Source organism: Manis javanica, chromosome 5 (assembly GCF_040802235.1).
Source record: "Manis javanica isolate MJ-LG chromosome 5, MJ_LKY, whole genome shotgun sequence".
Classification (NCBI taxonomy): Eukaryota; Metazoa; Chordata; class Mammalia; order Pholidota; family Manidae; genus Manis; species Manis javanica.
The window spans coordinates 21,871,427-21,888,030 of NC_133160.1; positions in this window are offsets into that span (position 1 = coordinate 21,871,427).

A 16,604-nucleotide genomic window follows, 5' to 3' on the forward strand; every position below is an offset into this window, starting at 1 on the left:
AGAGAAATCAAGGAAGGCCTACAGAAAGGAAGTAGCATTTGAAATGCGCCTCCATAAACGATGTTTTTTAAACTAATTGCTTTCTATGCAATATACACTGAACATTAGCACACGTGTTTAAAACTTAAAAGCAATGGAAGACTGTGTGAAGTTTTAATTGGCAGAAAATGGGGGTAGAGAGAGGCATAGAGGAAGGAAAGAGTCCAGTTGTTGAGGATGTAGAGAAATCCTAGTTCAATCCCCCACCTTTGTCTCAAAACCCAGCCTCAAATAATTTGGGGGTTTTCCACTTAGATCTGTCCCTTAAAAACATGTTTAAAGTGATGTTCATTCAACAAAACAGTATGCAGCATTTAAAAAAAATGAGGAAGTACTTTATGAACTATTAGGAAATTATTTCCAAAATGTAATGTTAAATGAAAAAAAGCAAAGTGCAGGATACTGGGTATAGCATGCTACAATTTGTGTAATAATGGGAAAAGTGTGTGTGTGTGTGTATGTGTGTTCTTGCTTGTTTATACATAAAATATGGAAGGATACCCAGGGTGCTGATTGCCTTCCTGGTCGGAAACTATGGGCTTGAGGACAGGTTGAGAGGGAGATTTTTTCCCTATATGCCTTTTTGTGTCCTTTAATGTTTAATAGGCATTATCTATTCAAAAAAAAAATACAAGTTGAACTTTTAAAAAAGTAAGTGTGATAGTCTCTGAAGGCCATTGCCTGAAAAGAGGGCATATACTGTGATATGGTGTGGGCAAAAGCAGTTCATGCAGCTGGCCAGTTTCAGAAAGTCAGGCCTTAATCTGCAGGGCAGAAAAAATATCAGAGATAAAGTTAAAAAACCCAATAAGCTGGATAGAATATTTATTATTAGTTTTCTTACCATAAGACAGCTTGTAGAAACCAATAAGAAAAGCACTTATACTCCAGCTCAAAAATGGCAAAAGAAAAAATGGGCTTCATGTAAATATAAATATAAATGGACTCATAATCTTTTTTTTAAAAAAAATGACCAACTTCATTTGTAATTTAAAAAAGGCAAATTAGAACAATGAGCTATTGCTTTCTCACCTATGAGACTGCAAATGTCAGAAAGTTGGATGTTACAGAGTGTTAAAGGGGGCCCAATAAAAGTACTGTTGGAAGGGATGTAAACTGGTATAGTTCTCTCTTTGGAGCACAAATTAACAATGCCTATCAGCCTTGAAAATGAGCATACCTTTGACACATCAACTCTAATTTTGATCAGTTATCCTAGACAGATAATCCTTGCAAATGTACAAAGACAAATGTACAAAATTATTCACAGCAGCATTCTTTGTAATTACAAAAGATCAAAATCAACTTAAATATTTTACATTTGGGGGAACTGCTTGCTATATCTGAACAGAGAAACATGAGGTAGGTGTTGGGTGGACCTGTATTACTGTTAATGACAGGACCTTAATTTAGTCCCCTCATTATCTCTTACCTGGACTATAGCAATAGCTTCCCCACAGGTCTCCCTGCTTTCGTCTTGTCCCTTTGCTGGACCTGCTACATAATTTGTAGGGCCTGCTGCAAAATGAAAACACAGGGCCCTTTGTTTAAAAATGTTAAGAATTACAAAATGGTGACAGCAGAGCATTAAAAAAAGTGTGAGTGCCCTTCTCAGTGTGAGTCCCTATGGGAGTGCAGAGGTGTCCCTTCTATGAAGCCTGCTCTGCTCCTTGAGTGCCACTTGGCCACTGGCCGGTAAGTGGCATGCTGCTGCCTCTGTCTGGAACATCTCTGCACCATCATCTCTTTTTCTATCTGATGTACTACATGCCTGTCAGGAAAAAACTCAAACGTGACCTGCTTTGGGAAGTTCTTGAACCTCTCACCCAAAATACTCTTTCTTCAGTACTCTCCCAGCTCTTGCATGTAAGTTTATTAACTCTTTATCACAATGTATTAGGATTCTTTGTTTAAAACTCTCTCTCCACTAGCTTCTCAAGGGCTTCTTTAAAAATGTTATGAATTACAAAAAATATCTGTACTTAAAAAAAGTGCGAGTGCCCTTCTCAGTGTGAGTCCCTATGGGAGTGCCTTTGGCTTGTGGTTTTTGGTGACCCTAGCACCTCGTACATTGCCTAGCACATGGCAGTGGAGAGAATAAATGAGTTGGAGGGAAGTTTGGATGGGTGTGCTAAATAATGAGTCATATTGCTTCACAGTTACACTTCATTTTCATGTTGCTAAATCTGACTGGACTCTAATTTCTGTGAGGCCAGCAGTCCCTAATGGCTGGCTCTGGCTTCTAAGAGCCATGGGATCATTTCAGATGTCCCCTGGAGTTGTGGGAGATGCCCGGACCTGAAAGCCTTTGGAGGATCCTCCAAACAACCCACATCTATCCCTGAGTCTCCTTATACCCTTTAGGCATTTAAAAATGAGTGTCTGATCTCATCAGGGTCAGTTGGCCCCATCCGTCAGCCCCAGGTTCCAGGAACCTGGCAAGAGTTTCAGACTGCCCCTAATCCTTTGCAACACTGGCTTTTCAGTGGGGGTGTGAAATACCCCTATGATCCATGAAGACTTTCCAAGAGGTACTCATGCATTGATATTTTAAGGGAACTAATATATTTAAACTTCCAAATATACTCTGTGAAAGTTCCTGGGGTTGAGGCTCCCAGCTGGCCCTTCCTTCCTCATTGTAGTTTTGCTGGCCTTCATAAGAAAGATGTATCCTTGGCCCACCCTGAGTCTTACTGTGGTACATTGTGTGAGGCAATAGAAAATCCTGGAGATGACAAAGAAACAATTAAAAGATCAGTTTCAGGGAAACACATTTTAATTAAGAGTGACATCATTTATCAAAATTATTTTGAGTAGTAAGTGAGAAAAAGTGTGAAGACCATTGGTCCAAGGCCACATACTGGTAGCCTCTGGAGGGGTTTCCAGGAGGTCCTGGCCTGTTTCTCTCAACCTCTAGAACTCTGAAACTGGACTTCAATTTCACCAGGCTAGCCAGGTAAAATAATTTTTACTTGAGTAAAAAGTAAGTTTTACATCCCAAGAACTCTGAAACTTTTATCTCTAGCTCCTAAACTAAATCCAATTGCTTATTCTGCAGCTGTACCTGAAGGTCTCACAGGATTTCCAAAATGCAAAAGGCCAAAGCCAAGCTCATGTTCTTCTTCAAAATCTCATCCTTCTCTAGGCTTCCCCAACTTAACAGTAGTCCATCTGCCTAGAACATGCCAGAGGCCCAGGAGGCATCCTTGACACCTCCTTATCCTCCTCCATAACCTAGAGATGAGCTGTTCCTATGGCTTACACTTCAGGTAAGATTTCTCTAAGCCTCCAGACTATGCTGCATACACTTATTCTATGCCCTCATATGGCACCTTGTACTTATCTAAAGTGTCATTACATAATTGTGTAATTCTATCTCCCCGTCTACATCATAAGCTCCATAAACACAAGGACCATGCCTGTCTTTTTTCTGGCACACAGTAGGATCTCAGTGAGTATTTGTTAATAAATGTAAACTCTCAGATTGGAGCAACAACTGTTTTCTGTCTTTGCAATTTAGTACCTGTAATGTGCACAGTAGGGGGCAGCAGAGCATAGCTAATGGAAAGAGTCCAGGCCTCAGTATTAAAAGGTCAACGGGGTACATCACTTAACCTTTCTGAGACCATTTCCTTCTCTGGAAATAGGGCTAATTCTCCTTCCCTTGAATCAGAGAGATAAGCAGACATAGAAGCTTTAGTGTTGTACAAACAGAAGAGACTGTTATTAGAGTCAGTTATGATAAATATTTGTTGAATGAATGAGAGACAGAGGAAGAGGATTTTAGGTACTTTATGGAACAGATATGAATAGACTTGATGGGCTCAGGAGAGGAAATAAAAGTTCAAGGAAGAGACTGGCCTAAGTCCAGAGCCAGCTGAAGGCAAAGTTGTGAAATTAGCGCAGTGTGTTCTTGGCATGCTCTCTCATCTCTGCTCTCTGATCACTGCCCTCCCACCTCTGCCTCTAGCCCCTTTGTGCCCTAAGCTACTCTGTACTGCAGACCTTTCTCTTTCCTCCTATCAAAGCACATCTGTCCTGTGTCCTTGCCCCTGAGAGGCCTGCTCACTGCCACCCGCAATGACTGCTAGATAACCCGGTAAATGGATCCCTGCTAAAGTGCTAATGGCAGACGTGTTTTTTTACCACTCACACAAATAGAAGCTGACCTTCCTAAGACAGGAAGAATAACCTAGTCAAAAAGAATAAATTCCAAATGATGATATTTCAGATTCTGTTGCATGAGAGAAAATGGAAAGTTAAAAGAATTAAGGCAGTACTAATCTTGAGCTCAAGAGAAATAATTGTACAAATACAGAACCTGTTAGATGTGACTTGAGAGGAGATATGAGAAAAATTTATTAAAAATTTCATATATATACATACACAGATACCTGAAAAATGCTGCTATGAACATTCATGTATAAGTATTTGTGTAGATGTATGTTTTCAATTCCCTTGAATATTCCCCAGGAGTTGATTGCTGAGTCATATAACTTTATGTTTAACTTTCTGGGAACTGTCAAATGTTTTCCGAAGTGGCTGTACTATTCTGTATTCCCACCAGCAATGTAGGAGGATTCCACTTTCTCCGCATGTTTGCCAGCACTTGTTATCTTTTTCATTATAGTCATTTTTGATGATGTGAAGAGCTATTTCATTATAGTTTCAATCTGCATTTCCGGCAACTATGTTGAGCATCTTTTCATGTTCTTATTGATCACTGGTGTATCTTCTTTGAGACATGCCTATTCAAATCCTTTGCCTATTTTTAAACTGGATTATTTGCCTTTTTATTGTTGTTGTAAGCATTCTTTATGTATTCTGCAGACTAGATCCTTATCACAAATATAATTCACAAATATTTTTTCCTATTCTATTCTATGGAATGTCTTTCCACTCTATTGTGTTCTGTGAAGCAAAAAGTATTTTTATTTATTTATTTTTTTAGATAAGTATTTTTTATTGAAGGGTAGTTGACACACAGTATTACATTAGTTTCAGGTGTACAACACAGTGATTTAACATTTATATACATGATAATTCTAGGTACCAGCTATCACCATACCAAGTTGTTACAATATTTTGACTATATTCCTTATGCTATACACTACATCCCAGTTACTTATTTATTTTAGAATTGGAAGTGTGTACTTTTTTTTTTTTCGTGAGGGCATCTCTCATATTTATTGATCAAATGGTTGTTAACCACTATAAAATTCTGTATAGGGGGGGTCAATGCTCAATGTACAATCATTAATCCATCTCAAGCCTAATTCTCGTCAGTCTCCAATATTCTGAAGCATAACAAACAAGTTCTTACATGGAGAACAAATTCTTACATAGTGAATAAGTTACATGGTGAACATTACAAGGGCAGTCATCACAGAAGCTTTTGGTTTTGATCATGCATTATGAACTATAAACAGTCAGTTCAAATATGAATATTCATTTGATTTTTATACTTGATTTATATGTGGATACCACATTTCTCTCTTTATTATTATTATTTTTAATAAAATGCTGAAGTGGTAGGTAGATACAAGATAAAGGTAGAAAACATAGTTTAGTGTTGTAAGAGAGCAAATGTAGATGATCAAGTGTGTGCCTATAAGCTAAGTATTAATCCAAGCTAGACAAGGGCAATAAAACATCCACGTATGCAGAAGATTTCTCTCAGAACAGAGGGGGGAGGTTCTAAGCCTCACCTCTGTTGATCCCCATTTTCTCACCTGATGGCCCCCCTGCGACTGTGCCTGTCTTAGGTTGTTCCTCCCTTGAGTAATCTTACCCGTCTCTGGCTAACCAGTCATCTTCCAGGGCCATACAGGGAAATGTTAAGTTGGTAAGTGAGAGAGAAGCCTTATTGTTTGAAAAGGTTAGCTTTTTACTTCTTTGCATATTTTATGCCCTGTGGCTTCTATGCCCAGCATTTGTCTTAAGGTGTCTTTACCACTTGGAAGAATTATGATACTCAGTAAATTCGATATGAGGCACGAATTCTACTTAAGAGTTATAATTAGGAAGGAAGAAGAAAAGCTATAGAAGTAGCAGGTGGAAGAAAACCTGGGAAGATTGATTATTTCTTTGACATACCTTCTTGTAGAGTAACTTCAGCATGTATAGGTTTTAAAAAGTATTTTTATTTTGATGAAGTCCAATTTATTTATTTTTCTTTTGTGGCTTATGCTTTTGGTATCATATCTAAGAAATTAGTGCCTAATCTAAGGCCAACATATACATCCATGTTTTCTTCTAAGAGTTTTATGGCTTTAGATCTTATTTAGGTCTTTCATCCATTCTGAGTTAATTTGTGTGCATAGTATGAGATTGGGATTCCAATTGCATTCTTTTGTGTGTTGATATCCAGTTATCCCAGCACCATTTGTTGAAAAGATTATTGCTTCTCCATTCAATTGTCTATGTGCATATGTATACATCTTTATAGCTTAATTGTAATTTACATCAGTAAAATTCACTTTTTGGTTCATAGTTCTGTGAGTTTTGACAAATGAACAGTAATGTAACCACCACAATCAAAATACAGAACACCTGGTTCATCATTCCTTACAAATGTTCACGTGTTACCCCTTTGTAGTCAAAACCTCCTGCCACCCTTCAGCCCTGGCAGCACTGATAGGTTCTCTATCCCTATAGTCCATTTGTCAACTTTTCCATTTATGAATTTTGTTTTATTGTTGCATTTAAGAATTTTGTCTAACCTAACGTGACAAGGATTTTTCTCCTTTGCTTTCTTCTTAAAGTTTCATAGACATTTACATATATGCTCCATTTCAACTAAATTTTTAAAATAGAAAGTGTAAGGTATAGATCAAGGTTTATACTCTTGCATATGAATGTCCAATTGCTCCAGCATCATTTGTTGAAAAGACAATTTTTCCCCATTGCACTTTTCTAAAAAAAATCGATTGTCCATATTTGTGTCAGTCTATTTCTGGACTCTGTATTCTGTTTGAATGATCTGTGTGTCTGCCTTTTTGCCAATACTACCCTGTCTTTATTAGTGTAGTGGTATAGTGAGAGTCTTGAAATAAGATAGCATGAGTTCTCCAACACTGTTCTACTTTTCCAAAATCATTTTCGCTTTCTAGTTCCTTTGTCTTTCCATGTAAATTTTAGAATCCGTTTATGTCTACAAAAAATCCTACTGGGATTTTGATTGGGATTATGTTAAATCTATATATCAGTTTGGGGAGAATGGACATTTTAACAGAACTGAGCCTTCTAACCAGTGAACATATTATATTGTTCCATTTATTTAGGTCTTTGATTTCCTTCATTGGTGTTTTATAGTTTTCAGCTTAAAGATCCATCACTGATTTTGTTATATTTATCACTGTTTCATTATTTTTGTGTAATTGTAAATGATATTGTTTATTTAATTTTGTTTTCCAGTTGCTCACTGCCAGTATATAGAAATATATTTTTATATTCTGACTTTGTGTCCTGTGATTTTGCCAAACTCAGTTTTAGGAGCTTTTGTGTAGATTTAATAGAATCTACACAGACAGTCATGCTGGCTACTAACTGAGATGGTTTTATGCCTTTCTTTCTCTTTATTTCTTTCCATATGTCTTCTTTTTCCCTGTCCTTGTTGCATTGGTTAAAACTTTCTGGATAATATTGAATAGGAGAATCCCACTCCTTGGAATATACCCAAAGAATACAACTTCTCAGATTCAAAAAGACATATGCACCCCTATGTGTATTGCAGCACTTTTTACAATAGCCAAGATATGGAAGCAACCTAAGTGTCCATCAGTAGATGAATGAATAAAGAAGATGTGGTACATATACACAGTGAAAAATTACTCAGCCATAAGTAGAAAACAAATCCTACCATTTGCAACAACATGGATGGAGCTAGAGGGTATTATGCTCAGTGAAATAAGCCAGGCAGAGAAACACTAGTACCAAATGATTTCCCTCATTTGTGGAGTATAACAATGAAGCAAAACTGAAGGAACAAAATGGCAGCAGACTCAGAGACTCCAACTAGTGGTTACCAAGGGGGAGGGGTGTGGGAGGGCGGGTGGGGAGGGAGGGAGAAGGGGACTGAGGGGTATTATGTTTAGTACACATGGTGTGGGGGGTCACAGGGAGAACAGTGTAGCACAGAGAAGGCACATAGTGGATCTCTGGCAACTTGCTGCACTGATGGACAGTGACTGCATTGGAGTATGGGTGGGGACTTGATAATATGGGTAAATGTAGTGACCATATTGTTTTTCATGTGAAACCTTCATAAGAGTGTGTATCAATCATACCTTAATAAAAAATATTGAAGAGGAGTGGCAAGAGTTTTTTGTTCTCAATTTTAGGGACAAACACCCAGTCTTTTACCATTAAATATGATGTGCTTTCTATAGGTGCCTTTTCTTTTTAGGCTAGAAATCTTTCCTTCTGTTCCTAGTTGGTTGAGGATTTTATCATAAATAGATGTCGGATTATATTAATGCATTTTCTTCATCATTTGAAATTATCATGTGTTTTTTCTTCTTTAGTCTTTCAATGTGGTGAATTGCATTCATTGATTTTTGAATGTTGCAACCAGCATTAAATTACCTGGGATAAATTCCAGTTGGTAGTGAAATATTATCATTTTTATATGTTTCTATTTGCTAATAGTTTGTTGAGCATTTTTGGGTCTATGTATGTGTGGTATATTGGTTTGTAGTTTTATTGTAATGTCTTTTTTTCATTTTGGTATCAGGATAAACTGGCCTCATGAATTGAGTTGCAAAGTGTTCCTCCTTTCCTATTTTCTGGAAAAGTTTGTGTAGAATTGTGCAGAATTTTCTTCTTTAAATTCTTGCTTTGGTAGAATTTGCCAGTGAAATCGTCTGGACCTGTACTCTTCTTAGTTGGAAGGTTTTAAACTATAAGAACTCAGTTTTCTTTAATATTGTCCCACAGGTCCCCAAACTCCATTCATTTTTTTTTTCTAATCTTTTTTTTTCTCTGTGGTCTTCTTACTGGATAATTTCTACTGATTTATCTTCAAGTTCACTCATTCATTTCTCTGTCTTCTCCATTCTACTAATTAGCCCCTCTAGTAAATATTTTTATTTCATATGATTTCCATTTGGCTCTTTTTTACGATTTCTATTTCTCTGCTGACAATTTCTACTTTTCTCTTAATTTCAAGAGTGTTTAATTTTACTTCATGGGGGATGGTTATAACAGCCACTTTAGAATTTTTGTCAGATAATTCCAACATCTGGGTCATTTTAGGATTAACATCTATTTATTTCCCTTTCCTTTGAAGATTAATCAGATTTTCTGGTTCTTGGTATTTTAAGTAATGTTGGATTGTATCCTGGCCATCTTGAATATTATACTGTGGGACTCTGGGTCCTGTTAAAAATCCTCTGGATGTTGATTATTTTTATTTTAGCAATCAAAACAACTCAGTTAGGTTCAGACTACAAGTTCTATCTCACCTTCCATGGCCGGTGGTACCAGTGGCAGTTCATTTTCACAGTTTTTGCATTGCTGTTTGGATCTACCCCTGCCATGTGCCACTCAGGTTAGTCTGGGACTCAGGTGGTGTATACTGCAGTTCAGTGCCCAAAGCCCTTATCAAGCTTCTTTGGGTGTGTTCTGCTATTCAGGGGAGCCCAGGATTTCTATTGGTTCATGCACAGAATTAAAGAATGACCCTTCTCCCGCTCTCTCTTTCCTGGGATTTCTCCCATACTCTCTGGCTTCCAGAGAGAGTCCCCTTTTTCTGATTCCTTTGTCTTGAAAGCTGGGATTTTCTCAGAGTTTTGCTTCCCATGCTGTCACACATTTCTGCACGACTTAGCCCACCTCTGCGTTGAAGTGAGAAGAGAAAAAAAAGGGGATTCCCTGCATAGTCTCCACTGTATTAACCATGTTTTCCAGGTTCTGTATCTGTTGTTTTGACATCTGGGGCCTTGCTGATTGAGAGGACTGCCCCTACTAGGTTTAGCTGATTCCTAGAGATAGGACATGACTCTTTTCGGTGTACTTTTCATATGCAAATCAACCAGTCCTGAGCCCCTGCCTCCCAGTTACCTCCAGGGCACTGTTCTCCTGCCTCAGTCAACCACTGGCCATTATATCCCACAGCCCCTGAGGTTATTCAAACCAACCAGTCCTAAACCTCCTTGCCTGGTTTTGCCCACTCCTTCCCTCAAAATCATAAAAAGGCCCACCTCCAGGTATTCCCCCTGCCTGCAGTGTACCCCAGTGTTCTCTCTTGTGGCCCAGAGTGGCCATCTTCTCAGGGATAATCATCTCCTGATCTCTTGGCCTCACCATAGCTGAATAAAAATAAAATCTACATTTAAAAAACATCCACTCAACAGTGGCCCCCTTTTCCAGTTCTTATGTCTAGAGAGATGGGTTTTTCTTCAGCTTCGGGTGGCCATGCTGACAGTACCCTCCGCACACAGCAGGGCAGTACCCCCACTGGGGGTGGCACTGGGTCAGGACCGGGAGAGAAAGAAGAGGGATTCTCCCCATACTCCCCAGCTCACAAGGACCCATTTTCCCAATCCAGAAAGATAGGGTTTTCTTAGAGTTTCTGTTGTCTGCATCTATTGCACAGTTCCCAGATTTGGCCCACCCTTGGGTGAAGGCAGGAGATGAAGGAAGGGAAAAAAAGCACCAAGAAATTCACCTGCCATAGAGGGCATTCTTCAAGTTCTGACTTCCCTCCTCAATCTGCTTGCTATTATTAATTTTTCAGAGTCTTTAGGTAGTTTTGGTTTTGTTTTGTTTTAACTTTTGGTCAGAGATTTCAGTTGCAATCAGTGAAAGAGAAAGGCTGTAATGGGTTTACTCCATCTTGCCAGCACCAGAGGTAAAAACTGGATATTTTGATTAATAACAAGTTCAATTGTACTGATGGAAAGAAAACACTGTATGTAAAACCCAGAATGTAATAGTTTCATTGGATAAATATAATGCACTATCAAATGCTAGCTACAGAACTTTGTCCGTTTCTGAGACTCACCCTTTCACCATCCCTGTCTCCAAACTGACTATTTCACCCCTCTTTCCAGTCCAGCAACAGCACTGTGTCCCACTTAGTCTCAGCTGAGAATTGTTTCCTAATGCTCCAGGAAAACAAAAACAATTAGAAGGTCGTTTCCACATCTACCAACCTATTTGCATCTCTACCCATAGGCTCTCTCTCTCCTCAGGTCACTATGAATGATCTGACCATGTTCCCAGCTGAATCAGTTTCCTGCCTTGAACCTTGGATCCCAACTTCTTTCACTTCCTCAAGGACATCACTCCAGCAACTGTCCTCTCTCTTTTTCTTGTATTGTCAAATTTTCCCTCCCTACTGATTATTCCTCTAAGTGTACAAACATGTTATATTATCTACCTTCTTAAAAGAAAAAAAACTTCTCTTAAAACCATAAGTTCCTTTAGATACTTAATCCCATACCTCTTTTGGTACTCTTAATGAATAGTCTATTTTACACCAACTTCTTTGCTCCCCTATAAAACAAGCCAAATTCCTCAAAAGAGTTACTTATACTCACTGTCTCAAATTAATTTTCCCATTTTCTTTCTTAATCCATCCCACTCCAATTAGGCTTTTGTCCCCACCACACTACTAAAACCACTCTTACAAAGGTCACTAGTGACCTCCATCAATAATCAACTCTCAATCCTTACCTTTCTTCGCCTACCACAAACATCCGTTATAGCTAATCACTTCCCTCTTGGAAACTTAGTTCATGTGGCTTCTGAGATACCACTGGGTCTCAGAATACCTCACTGTCCACTTCTCAGGGTTCTTTCCTGGTTTCTCCTCAATCTCCAATCTTTAGATGTTGGAGCACCCCAGGGTTTGGTCCTCAGGTGTTTTGTTGCCTGTCTTCACTATACCTTAGGTGACCCCATGCAGCCTTTCTGCAGCTCTTGGTTCAGAATCCACTCAAAGCCACTCATTGAACAAACATGTATTGGGTTCTTCCCTTGTGAGGTCTTACGCTGGGTGTCAGGAACAAACTGATAAATTACATATAATTTCTGCCTTCAAAGGAGGGGAAAAACATGTTTTCCCCCTTCACCTGGTGAAATTCTTCTCTCTCTTCAAGGCCCAGATGTAATCTATGGCTTCCGTGTTGCTTTCCCTGATCCCTTTGCCTCAGTACATAGCTTATAATTACTTTGTACTTTTTCATTCCTTCTGTATTGAAATTAGTTGTTTTGTATGCTTCTCCCTCTTGACTGTGAGCTCCTGGGCAGTGATCATGTTTTACACATTTCTGCATCCCTGGGAGCACAATGAATACATATTCATTGTGAAAAGATGATGCTTTGCATCAAATAAACCCCAGCAACAGCTGACTGAGAAGAAGAATGGGGAACAGAAACCTAAACCTCAGACCACCTGCCAGGAGGCAGAAAGTCAAGACATACTGAATTAAAAGGCTGGGGAATACAGCAAGCCAAGCCACCCAGAAGAAGGATAGTATACACTAGGGAGTCACTTGCTTAAATTTATTCCAGATTTGCTTATTTTCTGTGTAAACTCCAACTGGGCCTCTGATAGTCTGGCTGTCAGGTGACAGACCTAAGTCAAACATTCTGAGGTCATTCTGAGAAGAATGAGACTTCTAGGACCCTTACAGTTGCCCAAAGGCTGGCTGTCTGGACTCAGGAATTTAGAATCCTAGTTATCAGAGGTTGAAGTTATCTTAGAAATTATAAACTTCCCTTTCAAACAGAGGTGCTAACTAACTGATCCCAGGTCACACAGCTATGAACAAATATTCACATGTATAAGCAGAGGCAGATGAGCATTCTATTCACTCTCTATTCTATGTAGAACCTCCCAGAAATGAGGATCAGACCTTTTCCTGAAAAAATCAAGCGTTATTCAGCCCACTGTTTTCCTGACTCTTTACTTCTCCTGTTTTTGGGGGTGGACATGAATTTTCAGAGAATCCCTGCCAGTAAGACTATTACCTCCACAGCCTATGGCTCCTGCCACCTCGCACAGCAATAGCAGAGCATCCCAAGTCAGAAGACCCAAGTCGCAGTTCTAGTTCTTGTACCACTTACTGTGGAAACGCACACCCAGCCTCAATTTCACCCCCAGGATAGGAGTGTTCAGGTCCAACATTTTATAATTCTACCTCCTTATTCTCCCTGTGGACTCAGAGAGAGATTGATTAGACTTTGGTTGAGAAAGCACAAAGAAGAATTAACCTCCTCTAACCTAGCTCCAGAGGTTCTTTTTTTTTTCATGATCAACATTTTTTTTTTTTTGCTGGCCACTGATTGAAGTACCTATTGCTTTCTTTTTTCAAATTCAAGATGATTTTATGTTTACCACTTTGTAACATCTTTATTGAGATATAATTCACATACCATAAAATTCATCCAGTTAAAGTATACAATATAATGTTTTTTTAAACTATATTCAGAATTGTGCATCTATCACCACAGTCAAAGTTTAGAATATTTTCAATACCCCCAAAGAAACCCTGTATCCCTTAGCAGTCACTCTCTGTCACCACCTCAAACCCCCAGCACTAGGCACCACTAGTCTTTCTATATCTATGGGCTGCCTGGTCTGGACATTTCATATAAATTATATCATACAAGCTGTGGTTCTTTGTGACTGGCTTTTTGTTTCACTTGTCATAATGTTTTTGAGGCTTATCCATATTAATATGTATCTGTACTTACTCATTTTTATAGCTACATAGCATGCCATTGTAGGAATGTACCACATTTTGTCATCCATTCATCAATTGTTTGGACGGTTTCTACCTTTCGACTATCATGAAAAATGCTGCTATGAACATTCATGTATAAGTATTTGTGTAGATGTATGTTTTCAATTCCCTTGAATATTCCCCAGGAGTTGATTGCTGAGTCATATAACTTTATGTTTAACTTTCTGGGAACTGTCAAATGTTTTCCGAAGTGGCTGTACTATTCTGTATTCCCACCAGCAATGTAGGAGGATTCCACTTTCTCCACATGTTTGCCAGCACTTGTTATCTTTTTCATTATAGTCATTTTTGATGATGTGAAGAGCTATTTCATTATAGTTTCAATCTGCATTTCTGGCGACTATGTTGAGCATCTTTTCATGTTCTTATTGATCACTGGTGTATCTTCTTTGAGACATGCCTATTCAAATCCTTTGCCTATTTTTAAACTGGATTATTTGCCTTTTTATTGTTGTGTTGTAAGCATTCTTTATGTATTCTGCAGACTAGATCCTTATCACAAATATAATTCACTAATATTTTTTCCTATTCTATTCTGTGGAATGTCTTTCCACTCTATTGTGTTCTGTGAAGCAAAAAGTATTTTTATTTTGATGACATACAATTTATTTATTTATTTTTTCTCTTGTGGCTTGTGCTTTTGGTATCATATCTAAGAAATTAGTGCCTAATCTAAGGCCAACATATACATCTATGTTTTCTTCTAAGAGTTTTATGGCTTTAGATCTTATATTTAGGTCTTTCATCCATTCTGAGTTAATTTGTGTGCATAGTATGAGATTGGGATTCCAACTTCATTCTTTTGCGTGTTGATATCCACTTATCCCAGCACCATTTGTTGAAAAGATTATTGCTTCTCCATTCAGTTGTCTTAACATCTTGTTGAAAATTAATTGACCACAGATGTAAGGATTTATTTCTGGAGTCTCAGCCCTATTCCACTGATCTGTCTTTATGCCAGTAAAACACTGATCACTGTAGCTTTGTAATAAGTTTTGAGATTAAGGGTGTGAAATTTCAGTTTTCATGCTTCCCCCCAGCTTTACTGACATGATTGACAAATAGAAATTGCATATATTTAAGGTGTACAGCATGATGTTTTGATATACATATTCATTGTGAAAAGATGACCACAGTCAAGCTAACAACACATCAGTTACTTTACCTAGTTACTTTTCTGTGTATGTGTGTGGTGAGAACAATTGAGATCTGCTTTCTTAGCAAGTTTCAAGTATACTTTAACTATATCACTATGCTATACATGAGGTCTCCAGAACTTATTCATCTTATAACTAAAAGTTTTTACCCCTTGACCAACATCTTCCCATTTTACTCACCGCCCTCCACCGAAGTAACCACCATTCTAGTCTCTTGTTACTTTGAGTTCAACTGTTTTAGACTCTCTATATAAATGGGATCATGCAGTAGTTGTCTTTGTGTTTGGCTTATTTCAGTTAGCATAGTGTCCCCCAAGTTTATGCATGTTGTCATAAATGGTAGGATTTCCTTCTTTTTTTTTAGTTGAAGTATCATTGATATACAATCTTATAGTGATTTCAAATATACAACACAGTGAGTGGTTCAACAGTTACCCATATTATTAAATCCTCACCCCCACTAGTGCAGTTACTATCTGGCAACATAGAAAGATGTTACAGATTTCCTTCTTTTTTAAGGATAAATAATATTCCACTTTACATACATACCACATTTTCTTTATCTATACATATATTAACAGACAGGTTGTTTCCAAATTTTGGCTACTGTGAATAATGCTTCAGTGAACATGGGAGTGTAGATACCTCTTGAGATAGTGATTTTATTTCCTTTGGATATATATCTGGAAGTAGGATTGCTGGATTGGATTGTATGGTAGTTATATTTAATTTTTTGAGGAACCTCCATACTGTTTTCCATAATGGCTGCATCAGTTTACATTCTCACTAATAATGTATAAGGGTTCCCTTTTCTTCTCATTCTTGCCAACACTTTTTGTCTTTTGTATTTTTCTTTATAAAAGCCATCCTAACAGATGTGAGATGATAACTCATTGTGGTTTTGATTTGCATTTCCCTTATGATTAGTGATGTTGAGCATCTTTACATGTACCCATTGGCTATCTGTATGTCTTCTTTGGAAAAATGACTATTCAGATCCCCTGCTCCTTTTTTAATTAGATTGTTTGGGTTATTTTTGTTGTTTCTTTGTTTTTTTCGCTATTGCTTTTCATGAGTTCTTTATGTATTTTGGATATTAACCCCTTGTCAGGTATATAATTTGCAGATATTTTCCTCTCATTTGGTAGGTTGTGTTTTCCTTTTGTTGCTGGCTTCCTGTGCTGTGCAAAAGCTTTTTAGTTTGATGTAGTCCCACATGTTTATGTTTTCTTTTGTTCCTGTTTTTCTATTTATTTATTTATTGAAGTACAGTTGATATGTGATATTATATTTGTTTCAAGCATACAACACAGTGGTTCAACAGTTACACATATTATTAAATCCTTACCCCAACTAGTGCAGTTAATACCTGTCAACATGGAAACATGTTACAGAATCACTGACTATATTGTCCATGCTGCACTTCCATCCCATCTTTTGTTGCCTTTTTAGTTATTTTCTTGGTTGATCTAGGGCTTAAAATGTACATCTTATTAGAATCTTTGCTTTTCTTCTTCTTCTTTTTTTAGCTATTGCTTTTTAATAATAACAATACCCCCTTACATGTGTGCAGTGCTCTCCAGTTTATAAATTGCTTTCATATCCATTGTCTTTTGTTATCTTTATGACAGAAATATGAAGCAAGCAGGCCATA